Source organism: Rhipicephalus sanguineus, chromosome 8 (genome assembly GCF_013339695.2).
Source record: "Rhipicephalus sanguineus isolate Rsan-2018 chromosome 8, BIME_Rsan_1.4, whole genome shotgun sequence".
Lineage (NCBI taxonomy): Eukaryota > Metazoa > Arthropoda > Arachnida > Ixodida > Ixodidae > Rhipicephalus > Rhipicephalus sanguineus.
Genome location: NC_051183.1, coordinates 104,541,166 through 104,551,735, shown reverse-complemented (window position 1 = coordinate 104,551,735; position 10,570 = coordinate 104,541,166).

Here is a 10,570-nt window from a genome sequence, read left to right as displayed (position 1 = left end):
GCGATGAATGCCGGTTTCGTTCAAATGTAATATAACGATCTAAGCAATCACGTGCCTATACTAATGTGGTGAGCAGTAGCTTAGATAAGAATGAAGAGAGAAGTTTAGAAAGCATGTGCCTACAGGAAACAGATCATAATGCCACAGATCTTCCACGAGCACTGCTCATGTTTCCTGGTCGAGTCGTTTTACCCCTTAAGGCGTAGGTATTTTATTGGTAATATGGAACCCATTCGCATGTATTTTTGTCAGTATTGTACTTGGATATTTCCAGTGTTATATTTAACTGCGCTAAGTCAACTTATTTTGCCTGTGCTATGATTTTTAGTGTATATAAAGAAAACACGTGTATATAAAGAAAAGAATTACCTTGAACTGGCACTTTCTGTGTATGTTCATAATTTGGCCAGCTTTCTCCTTCTCTGTTACGATGAACCTAACGTCACTGTCTTCTACCTGGCACAACACATCACCTGCAAGAAGTTATGAAACGGTTATTTACCTGATTATTTCATGAAAACGGATGCATGCAATCGCCAAACAGAAAAAAAAATTCCTTAATGGCCATATCTTAGCCAGAAAGAGCGAATCACGCGCATGAGCTCTTTCCAGACTGATTTGCTTCACATAGCAGCATTTTTAAGCGGAAGATTGATGCAATCCAACAAATAGCAAGCGAAATAAAGTATAAGCTTCCATTATGTCAAAGCCAGCTGTTTCGTGTTACAGAGTCGATAGCGAATGACACTGGCTTAATTCACATACGCATTTGCGGCGCAAACAGAATGTTTATGATTTGGATAATCTGCCAGAAACACATTATTGCCGTAGGTTGCCTCGATTTATGAGTAGCGGATAAAATAAATTTCAGCAAAATTATTATTTGGTCATTGCTGAAGGTGATAATGATGACTGTTAACAGGGTAGATATTTTCTAGTGCTCTTAAGCACAAAAACACTGTTGTACAAGCACCAAAGCAAATGCGTTTAGCAGTTGCCTCGGTAGGCCACTACGTCTTTCACATCTTATTCAATGGTACTTTAGTATCACTCGTTCTAATGATGAGCGACACGCTAGTCTCCACGCTGATATTTCTGCGCTGGTAGGCACGTAATCGTTGTGTTGCAACACATTCTTCAGGGATCTGAATTACACATAAAGCTGGCAATCTTGGACGAAATTGTAAACAACTACGAAACAGCTGTACTACATCAGCATCAAAAGTATACGGTGACCGTGAAAGATAACAGACACGGGGAGTGTGGGCGTCAACCTAAACGTTAAAAAATGCCAATGAAAGAAAACCCCAGTTAACCTGGCGCAAGTGGGCCCGCACTTGTGCAGGCAGTTGGAGGACACCGAACGAATGTAATGGAGTGTTGTGCCACATGTTTTCACGCACGAGCAGCGTCATCGACAGCTCGCTGACGCATGCGTTGCCTTTCCAAGCGAATGTTTTGTAACTCACAGACTTCTACGCCGTAAGAGCAAAACAGGGCGCCGGTGAGCGTACAGAAACGCGCCCCTTGCAGGGGCCGTTGTCACTTGCGTATTAGTATGCGCTGTTTTCCAATAATCTTTGGCGTCTCGATCGTATGCTTGTCGGCGATCAGCCGTTTCTGATATGGCAATCTGATCTTTTATAGAGGTGACTTGTCATTTGACATTGCCACATTTCATTTTTACCTGGATATGGCCGCATGTCCGTCGTTGTAGCCGTTAATAACTGAAGTGTTACGCTGCTACTAAGCGTGCGGATGAAGGTCCGATTCCCAGCATGGAGGAAAGAAACAGATAAAAGGGAGTGTTGCACAATAATACAGCAGTAAGTGAATACAGAAAGAAAAAGAAAATTTCGCAGATCCCACGCCATTAGGGAATCACTTTCACGCGAAGGAGTCAGGGAGAATTTCTTTGCAGCATTTTTTTTTGCTTTGAGTCAAGCGTTACGAGGTCGATAGACGTGTTCATGTGAGTGTAATACCTGTGTGTACATTGTGGGCTTACGAGGCGCATCGACAACACTGACTTCATTATCTCCTGAATTTCATTAACATTGTGTCAGACAAAGACAGGAGCCCCACAAAAATAAACATCTTCCGGCGTTTAAAGGTTAACTTATGGTTTGACGCAACGTCAGCACTCACGTTAGAGCAGATACGTTAGTGCAATAGAAACGAAGTGCCCTTAAACGAAGTGCGATGATGTGAATACCATACATAACTTTCGTTAGCATATTGCTCCGAGGTCGTGCAACGCTTGGATATAGCTTGCTGAACCATGTGAACCCAAATGTAATGCTTTTTAGACTGCTAAAAAAACGGAGCAAACATTGGAACCACATACATTAACCTGACATGACGCCTGTATCATAGGAGTACATTTGTAGTGTTTCTTGCCGTGTTATAAAATTAGATAGCCAACACCAGAACCACAAGTGACGTTGCACAGACATTATGCCGGCCTACGGCATTTTTCCAAATAAGTATCTATACCTGGCGTGGCTCGGTGGTAGAATACCGGACGGCCACGCATAATGCTTGGGCTCGATCACTGCAGGGATCTTAATTCTTATTCTTTGCATTCGTCGGGCAAACGCTGCCGATGTCGGTTTTCTTCAACGCTCTCGCATTTAAATTATCAGCGCATGTTCTTGCCGTTCTTGGATAGATAAGAAGGGTGCATCACCTATGGCGCATACCCATATACCGCGGATTGTGGCAAACGGGTATATGCTACGCGTGTCTGGAGGAAAGGGTTAAACGACGTGCGCGACAGGATTTTCACGTTATTCGTGTCATGACCGGACAGTCACATTCGTCAAACCCTCTTACCATCCCGTGCCAATTTTAGTTTACAGCATGTTAGGGAGGCGATCACGGGAGCACCCAGGCGTAGGCGGCTAGATAGATGGATAGATACGTAGTTAGAAACGCGCAAAGTGTATTGTGTTCACTAAGGAAATATTTGCATATGAAAGACAGGGAGAAAAGCAGTACGTCAGGAACGCACACGTCTTTGCCTTGATCCCATTTTGCCGATGGGATAAGGGCTCCTGAATTTTTTGTCTGTGTTTTCATACGAAGGATTACAGAAGCATTTACGAAGACTTTTACGAACTCTCCCCGCTTCTCATTAATTAGATCCCTGGCAATAATGTTACCAACCTGCGTGGCCTGCTTTCTAACATATAAACTAAATATGAGGGAAATGAAGTGAACATGAATTATAACATAAGCACCTTCGCGTAAGTATTTTTCTTTTCCTGTACATTAAGGTGACTGTCTCACTGCAACCGCCAGATCAACAAGGTGTCATAAATGCCTCTTCATTTTGCTTTATTCGTTTATTTTGTTATAGTCTTCAAATGACCACGTTTTTCGTTGGCTCTCTTTCTTTCCCTCTTGAAAAATATATAGGCAAATTTATTGTAAAGTCGTTCTCGCAAAACATATTTGCGAGTCGTTCTCGCAAACACTGGGCAGTTAGGTATGCATTTGGGTTTACTTCATGCAGATCGCATTAGTCGTCCCCAAGAGGTCACTCAGTTCGCTGACTCAAAATGGGCAAAGTTTTTAACTCTGCTTGCAGATTTAGAAAAAAATAAAACCTTGGAGGGGGCTTGAGCCTCGCCTTCAAGAAAGGCGGTAGCTAAACGGGCCCGTTCTCATCGCCTCCACAATCGCTAACCTGACTTCGCTTCACGGTGGACACTTCAATCATGCCGGAAGGAAATGAACATCTGTGCAACGTTACTAGAACAAACTCAGTTTCAAAGCTCCGTATCTCCGCCAGCGGAGGAGGGTGGTCCAAACGGCGGTCGCGAGAACTAGCGGCGCTGCAGTTCCGTCTTGCGCCACTATCGGCGCGTCGTCTGCTGCCACGGCATAACGCTGCGGTCCGCCAGGCAGTTGCTTGCGGCAACTATGCGGCGACTTTCTTATTGTACTAGTTAGGCGGATACTTAGGTGGATATGCATAAGGTCGTCTTTATGCATTGGCTCGCGTCCGTTGTTCATTGATTGGCTAAGGATCGATGTTCGGTCTATATTTCCACGCCCACTTCTTGTTTTATTTTGATGTATTCGGGTTTGACCAGCAAGGACGGTTATCAACGCTCGACGCTGTCCGCGAAAAGGGGTTCGCGAAGCTTCGCGATTGTAGTAGCTCGTTTTGGTAAGATTGCGCGCTGCACACCAATGTTCTAGCTTTGTCGAGAGATAACGCCACCCCAGCGATATCGCTGGAAAGTTCGATAGCGCCTGTATAAAAGCCGACGCACTTGACCGCTTGTCAGTTGATCGACGGCCGACGCTCTGTTCGCCGCTATCAGTGTATTGCTGTAGTTTGACTTTCAGTTTCCCGGCCACAAGTTCGGCCGAATAAAGAGTTTTATCTGGGACCTGCTGACTGCTGCCTTCGTCGAAGTCACGACCCTGTGACAATATTTGAGCTGTCTACATTGCGCTTTACTTCCAAGCATAGGAGTTTCTAAGCGAATGAGGGTTTTCAGCGTACTTTTTATAACTACCACCACAATTTTAGCCGCTGCCGTCTTATCTAGACCAAGAACAGCCCAACACGTTTATAAAAGCCTTTATAGTGTACAAAGAAGCGTACTTACTCGAGATACAAAAACGTCCTAGAAAAACAGTACTCAGGTTTCTACAATTTATTGAAAAAATCTTTCTCGAAAAACATCACCAATGCTTTGCAATGTTTACAGGACACGTTTTCGCGATGGTTAAAGGGATACTGACCTAGAGGTGTGCACGGGCTCCGGGTAGCCCGAAAGCCCGAGCCCGACCCGGCCCGTGGGCCGGGCTCGGGCGGGCCGACGTATTTTCACCTCAGGCCCGGGCCGGGCTCGGGCTACTTGGAGTTTTATCAGGCCGGGCTCGGGCCCGGCGCGAAGCCCGACTCAAGCCCGAAATATAAGGAATGAGCGGGAATTGTTTTCCAGCACGCATACAGCGCTTTTTCCGCGACCGCCCTTTACCGCTTTTCCTTTCCATTGCAGTTGTTCAGCGAGTAGAGCGACAGTGGTTACAATGTAGCAGTTACAAAAGACGAGCTCTCCGATTCTCTCTCTATGGAATCGCCCTGCTGTCTATCTGAAGTTTTAGTATTCTGGAAAAACAAGCAGCAGAGATATCCCAAGCTTGCCAGGCTGGCAAAAAAGATATTAGCAATTCAGGCGACGTGTGCAAGCAGCGAACGTAACTTCAGTTCGGCGGGCTACATAATGCAAAAGCGCCGCGCTTCGTTGAAGCCGGAATCGTTGGGCTGCTTGCTGTTTTTGCACGACAATTTGTAATCTGTGCAATAGAGACTGTTCGTCGTGTGTCATTTGATCACATTTGATATGCTCAACAAAAAGAAAAATTTCCGAAAAACGATGTTTTGTTTTCGCAGCGAACCTTCAGAAAGCCGGGCCGGGCCGGGTCGGGCCCGGGATTTTGTTTTCGTACGTCGAGCCGGTCCGGGCGGGCTCGCAGCCTTTTGCCATCGGGCTCGGGCGGGCCTTCGACAAAGTCAGCGGGCCCGGGTCGGGCTCGGGCTCGGAAATACGGCCCGTGCACAGCTCTATACTGAAGTTTACGAGAACTCGGTAAATGAAATCTTAGTGTGCGATTACATCGAATAGATGTCGTCTCTGAGAATTTTTTTCGCGGATAGTTGTATTTTCGGTGTCTCATCTTTCTACGTCGCATCCATCTACGGTGAATTAAAAATTCGAACACATCTGCGGTGATGTGAGCACCGAGCAGTTATTCGAGCGTACTCTGTCGCTAGAAGTGTCGTCAGTATTCAACTTCAGGTTTTCAACTTCACCGAGCAGATGTTCCATGACCGCAGCACTTCTTACACTGTACGACAGCCGTTTGCGTTTCGTGCTGTAGCCGTTCACTACGCAGTTAAACTGCTCGTCAACTACAATTATCTTTTGCACAAGTAAGTCTGCGTTCCCGAAGCAAAGTGTGGGACTGGGCTAGTTTGTGTTCCATTATTAAACTGCTCAGCGCAAAAAAAATTGACACGGTACACATAGAAATGACGAGGACCAGCGCTGGTCCTCCTCTTTTCTATGAGTACCGTGTGAAATTTTTGCGCTGAGCAGCCCGTTCTCGAGCCGGCAAGTGTAAAATATTCCCCACATCTTGTTCAATACCTCGTTGTAAAATCTCTCGAAAATCCACTGCTTTGAATGCATAGCGACAGCTGACAACTGATCCAATGTCAGGGTGATGCAGCTCTTAGTCTCGGTAGCGTATATAGGTAATCGCCTGCCTTTCGTTTTGCTGTTCTATTTCTGGCGACTCCTCCAAACTGGGCACTGGACTTTCCCGGGACGCCGTGCGTTTTGGGGGGATTCGCGCCTAAACCCCGAACATTTTGGCTTTGAAATGTGGGGTAGGAGTGCTGGGAACAAGCGCGGCACGGAACCCGGGCACGAGTTCCCACTTTCCACGTGGGATCAAAACTTCTCGTCCCGCAACGACACAACGATAGTGCTTTACAATGTCGTCACTATCAAAATGAACGTCACAGACCTTGCATTTCGCAGTAAGCTGTCTATCTTTGCGATGCAAAGCTTGAATAGCGTAGGGTCTTTTGGAGGTCCGAAGAAGTGTCGTGAAGCGGAGTCGTCGTTGCGCTAGCCGCTCTTGCAGTCCGGCGCAAAGCAGGTCGGCATACCGCACTGTGAATCTGTTCGCCCTCGTTACGCTTTGTACATCATGCACGTGTCTTCGTACAAGACGCTAAGCCTGGTCAAGAACAGTCGCAAAAACGACGAGCTAACAAAGCGCAGACGACGCTGTAACCAACGTGCGCTCGTACAACGTCGGCGCCGATCACAAGCGCCAGCCGCGGGAGCTAGACGTGACTGCAGCGCCACTAGTTCTCACGACCGCCACGCGGACCGCCTCGCCGGCGGAGCTTTTAAACTGAGTTTGTTCTAGTAACGTTGCATCTGTGCGTGTGTATACTGGATGTTTCAAACTATCATAGAATGCCTACTGCAAGTACGGTTGCGCAGCGTCAACTACGAAATAATTCTGCCTTTTTCGAATTGGCGAAGTAGCCACTACGCGTCCGTAGGGCAACAGGCGCACCTGCGCAACGGCACACTTTGTTAATGCTGTTGGTGATAATGATGACTAGAAATCCCTAAGCGCTGTGTAATGGTTGTACCTTTAAACCAGCCACTCGTTGCGTAATTCACATGTTTTCACATCTGATGTGATCCACGCATGTGCTACGCTGTACTACAAGTGTTAACGAGACTGCTCGCAATACATTACATTGGTATAGCATTTGAAATTGCGACAGCAAATATATAACCACTGTCGGCTGGTTCTAGCAATCGGCGTCGCCGTCATGTCCGGTATATATATATATATTGTGAGCGCAGTCACTGATTCTTCTTTGTCAACTGGACAAATCATCATCATTTGTACAACTTCCTCATCTGTAGATATCATCATCAGTGTGCGTCAGCTCGAGCTCGACTCGAATAAAGCGGTTCCTTATAAGTGGTGGATGGTGCTTTTCGGTCCCCCAGTCCTCTCGCTCAATCTCGCTGGAGCTCCGCTCGGGTCGTCGTGTACTACCACCTGCCATGGCCGCTCACGAAAATCCTGTTACGTCCGACGCCACCGGCCCACTACAGCCTCCGCCTTCAGCCTCCGCTCTGGCCAATAACAGCCGCCAGCGTGATCCGCCGGTTTTCTCTGGTCTACGAGGGGATGACGTCGAAGACTGGCTACAAAACTTCGACCTTGTCAGCGACTTGAACAGGTGGGACAACCCACAAAAGTTGCGAAACGTCCCCTGTCGCCAAAACCTGGTTCTGGAACCATCAACCAGATCTTTCCGACTGGGACACGTTCACGCAGCAGCTTCGTCAGATTTTCGGTGCCCCCACAGTTCGTGCTGAGGCAGCGAAGAAGAAGCTGGCTGAACGCATTCAACTGCCCGGTGAATCGTACACCTCGTACATTGAGGATGTCCTTGCACTGTGCAAGCGTGTTAACTCCGCCATGTCCCAGACCGATCACATACGCCATATTATTAAAGGCATAAACACCGTCGCCTTTAACGCCCTTGCTATGCAAAATCCTGCCACCACTCAGGACGTCATCACCATTTGCCAGCGACTTGACGAACTCCAGTCTCTTCGCCTATGCTACGACACCTCGGACGTTCGTCTTCCTGCGGCCCTGGACTTACGTTCGCTGATCCGTGACATCGTTCGTGAAGAGCTTCATGGGCGTTGCTCTTCCTGCGCTCCGCAATCTCCTCTACCTTCAGCTCCAACCAACTTGCGGGACATCATTAAGCAAGAGATAGCGGCCGCATCACGTCTACCGTGTTCCGACGGTCCCTGCGCGCGTCAGGTTCCAACGTACGCCGATGTTGCGGCGCTCTCTGCAGCCACCCCCGTCCCTGCGCCTACACCAGGAGACCATGCACCTATGGCTTCGTTGTCACAACCGATGCGTCTACAGCCTTATTATACCGCACAACGACCGCCTCGACCCATCTGTTATTACTGTGGCTACCGAGGACACATCTCTCGGTTTTGCAGACGGCGCCAACAGGACGAGCAACGTGGCTACGCTCCCGAGGAACGCACGGGCGTCCGTCCACCCGCGAGCTACCAACGAACGCCTTACCGCTCTTCCTTCCGCCGTTCACCCTCTCCTCCTTACAGTGTTGACAGGTCTGGGAATTCTCGTGAGTCTCGCCGCCGGTCACCATCTCCACGCCGCCGTTCAGTGTCGCCTCTGCGACCCGCCTCCCAATTCTCAAACGCCCACTCGGAAAACTCCCCGGTGCAGTTTTAGGAGGGGAAACTGCATCCGCCGGACAGCTAACAATTCCTCCAGAGCGACCATCGAACTTATTAGTAGTGTTCGTAGAAGGTGTACGTGTCGAAGCTCTTGTGGATACTGGCGCTGCTATTTCGATTATTCGCGCTGACTTTTGTTCTCGCCTCAGAAAAGTGACCACGCCTTATTGCGGCCCATCTCTCCGTGCAGCGACGAACGCCATCATACGCCCACTGGCACAGTGTACGGTTCGTGTTTGCATAGATGGTATTCGTCATCATATAGTATTTGCTGTTTTGCGTGAGTGCACCCACGCACTAATTTTGGGGTGGGACTTCTTGTGTTCTGCATCCGCTTCTATATCTTGTCGTCAGCGCCTCATACAGCTCAATGCCACTGACTCTTCTTTGTCTGAACACGAGGGGCGCATTCGCCTCGTCACCACCTCAGATTATGTGCTTTGGCCATCTAGAGAAGAAATAATCAGCGTTAATTCCAACAACATTGTGGATGGTGACGTGCTCGTGCTACCTTACGGTCATACCCTACATCGAGGCATTCTCATTGTTCCAGGGCTTATTCGCTTCTCTCACGGGTCTGCCTTGCTTACTGCACTAAATCAAACCCCCGAACCCTTAATGCTGCCCTGTGGAACAACAGTCACTTGCGCGGTTGACCTTCATCCCGTTGCAGTTGTTGCCCTTCCGCGTCAAGAAGAACTACCGGAGTCAAGCTCGCCGCCACTGAACCCTTCTACACCTTTGTCGACCACCATAAGCCCTGACCTGACAGCAGCCCAGAGTCAAGATTTACTCACCTTATTGAACCGGCATCGTTCTCTGTTCGACATTAATTCACCCGCCCTTGGTATGACCACTGCCGCTACTCACCGCATTCAGACTGACGGCTCTCGTATTATTCACCGGCGCCCGTATTGCGTGTCTCTGGCAGAGCGCAAGATCATCGAGGAAAACGTCTCAGACATGCTTCGACGGAATATCATACGTCCTTCTTCGAGCCCCTGGTCGTCCCCAGTTGTTTTAGTGCAAAAGAAAGATGGAACAGTACGTTTTTGCGTCTATTACCGTGCGCTGAACAAGATAACACGCAAAGATGTTTACCCCCTGCCACGGATCGACGATGCACTGGATTCGTTGCATGGTGCCGAGTATTTTTCTAGCCTTGATCTGCGATCGGGCTACTGGCAAATACCGATGTCCGAATCTGACAAAGAGAAGACCGCTTTTTCCACCCCAGATGGGCTGTATGAATTTAATGTAATGTCTTTCGGACTTTGTAATGCGCCCGCTACCTTCGAACGCATGATCGACAGCGTACTGCGCGGTTTGAAGTGGAAAACCTGCTTATGTTATGTAGGCGACATAGTAGTGTTTTCGTCCACGTTCCCGCAACATCTGCAACGTCTCGAAGAAGTCCTAGCCTGCCTTGCAAAAGCTGGCCTGCAGCTGAATACAAAAAAATGTAGCTTCGCCAGCAAGACCATCAAGGTTCTCGGGCACTTAGTCAGCAAAGAAGGGATTCGGCCGGATCCTGAGAAGCTTGCTGCTGTCCTTTAGTTTCCCCGTCCGCTGCGTCAAAAGGACCTGCGCAGTTTTCTCGGCTTGGCATCGTACTTCCGGCGCTTCATACGCGACTTCGCAGAGCTTGCGTCTCCGCTCTATCAACTGCTCGCAAGTAACGCGCCCTTCGTTTGGTGCGAAAGCTGTGAAAG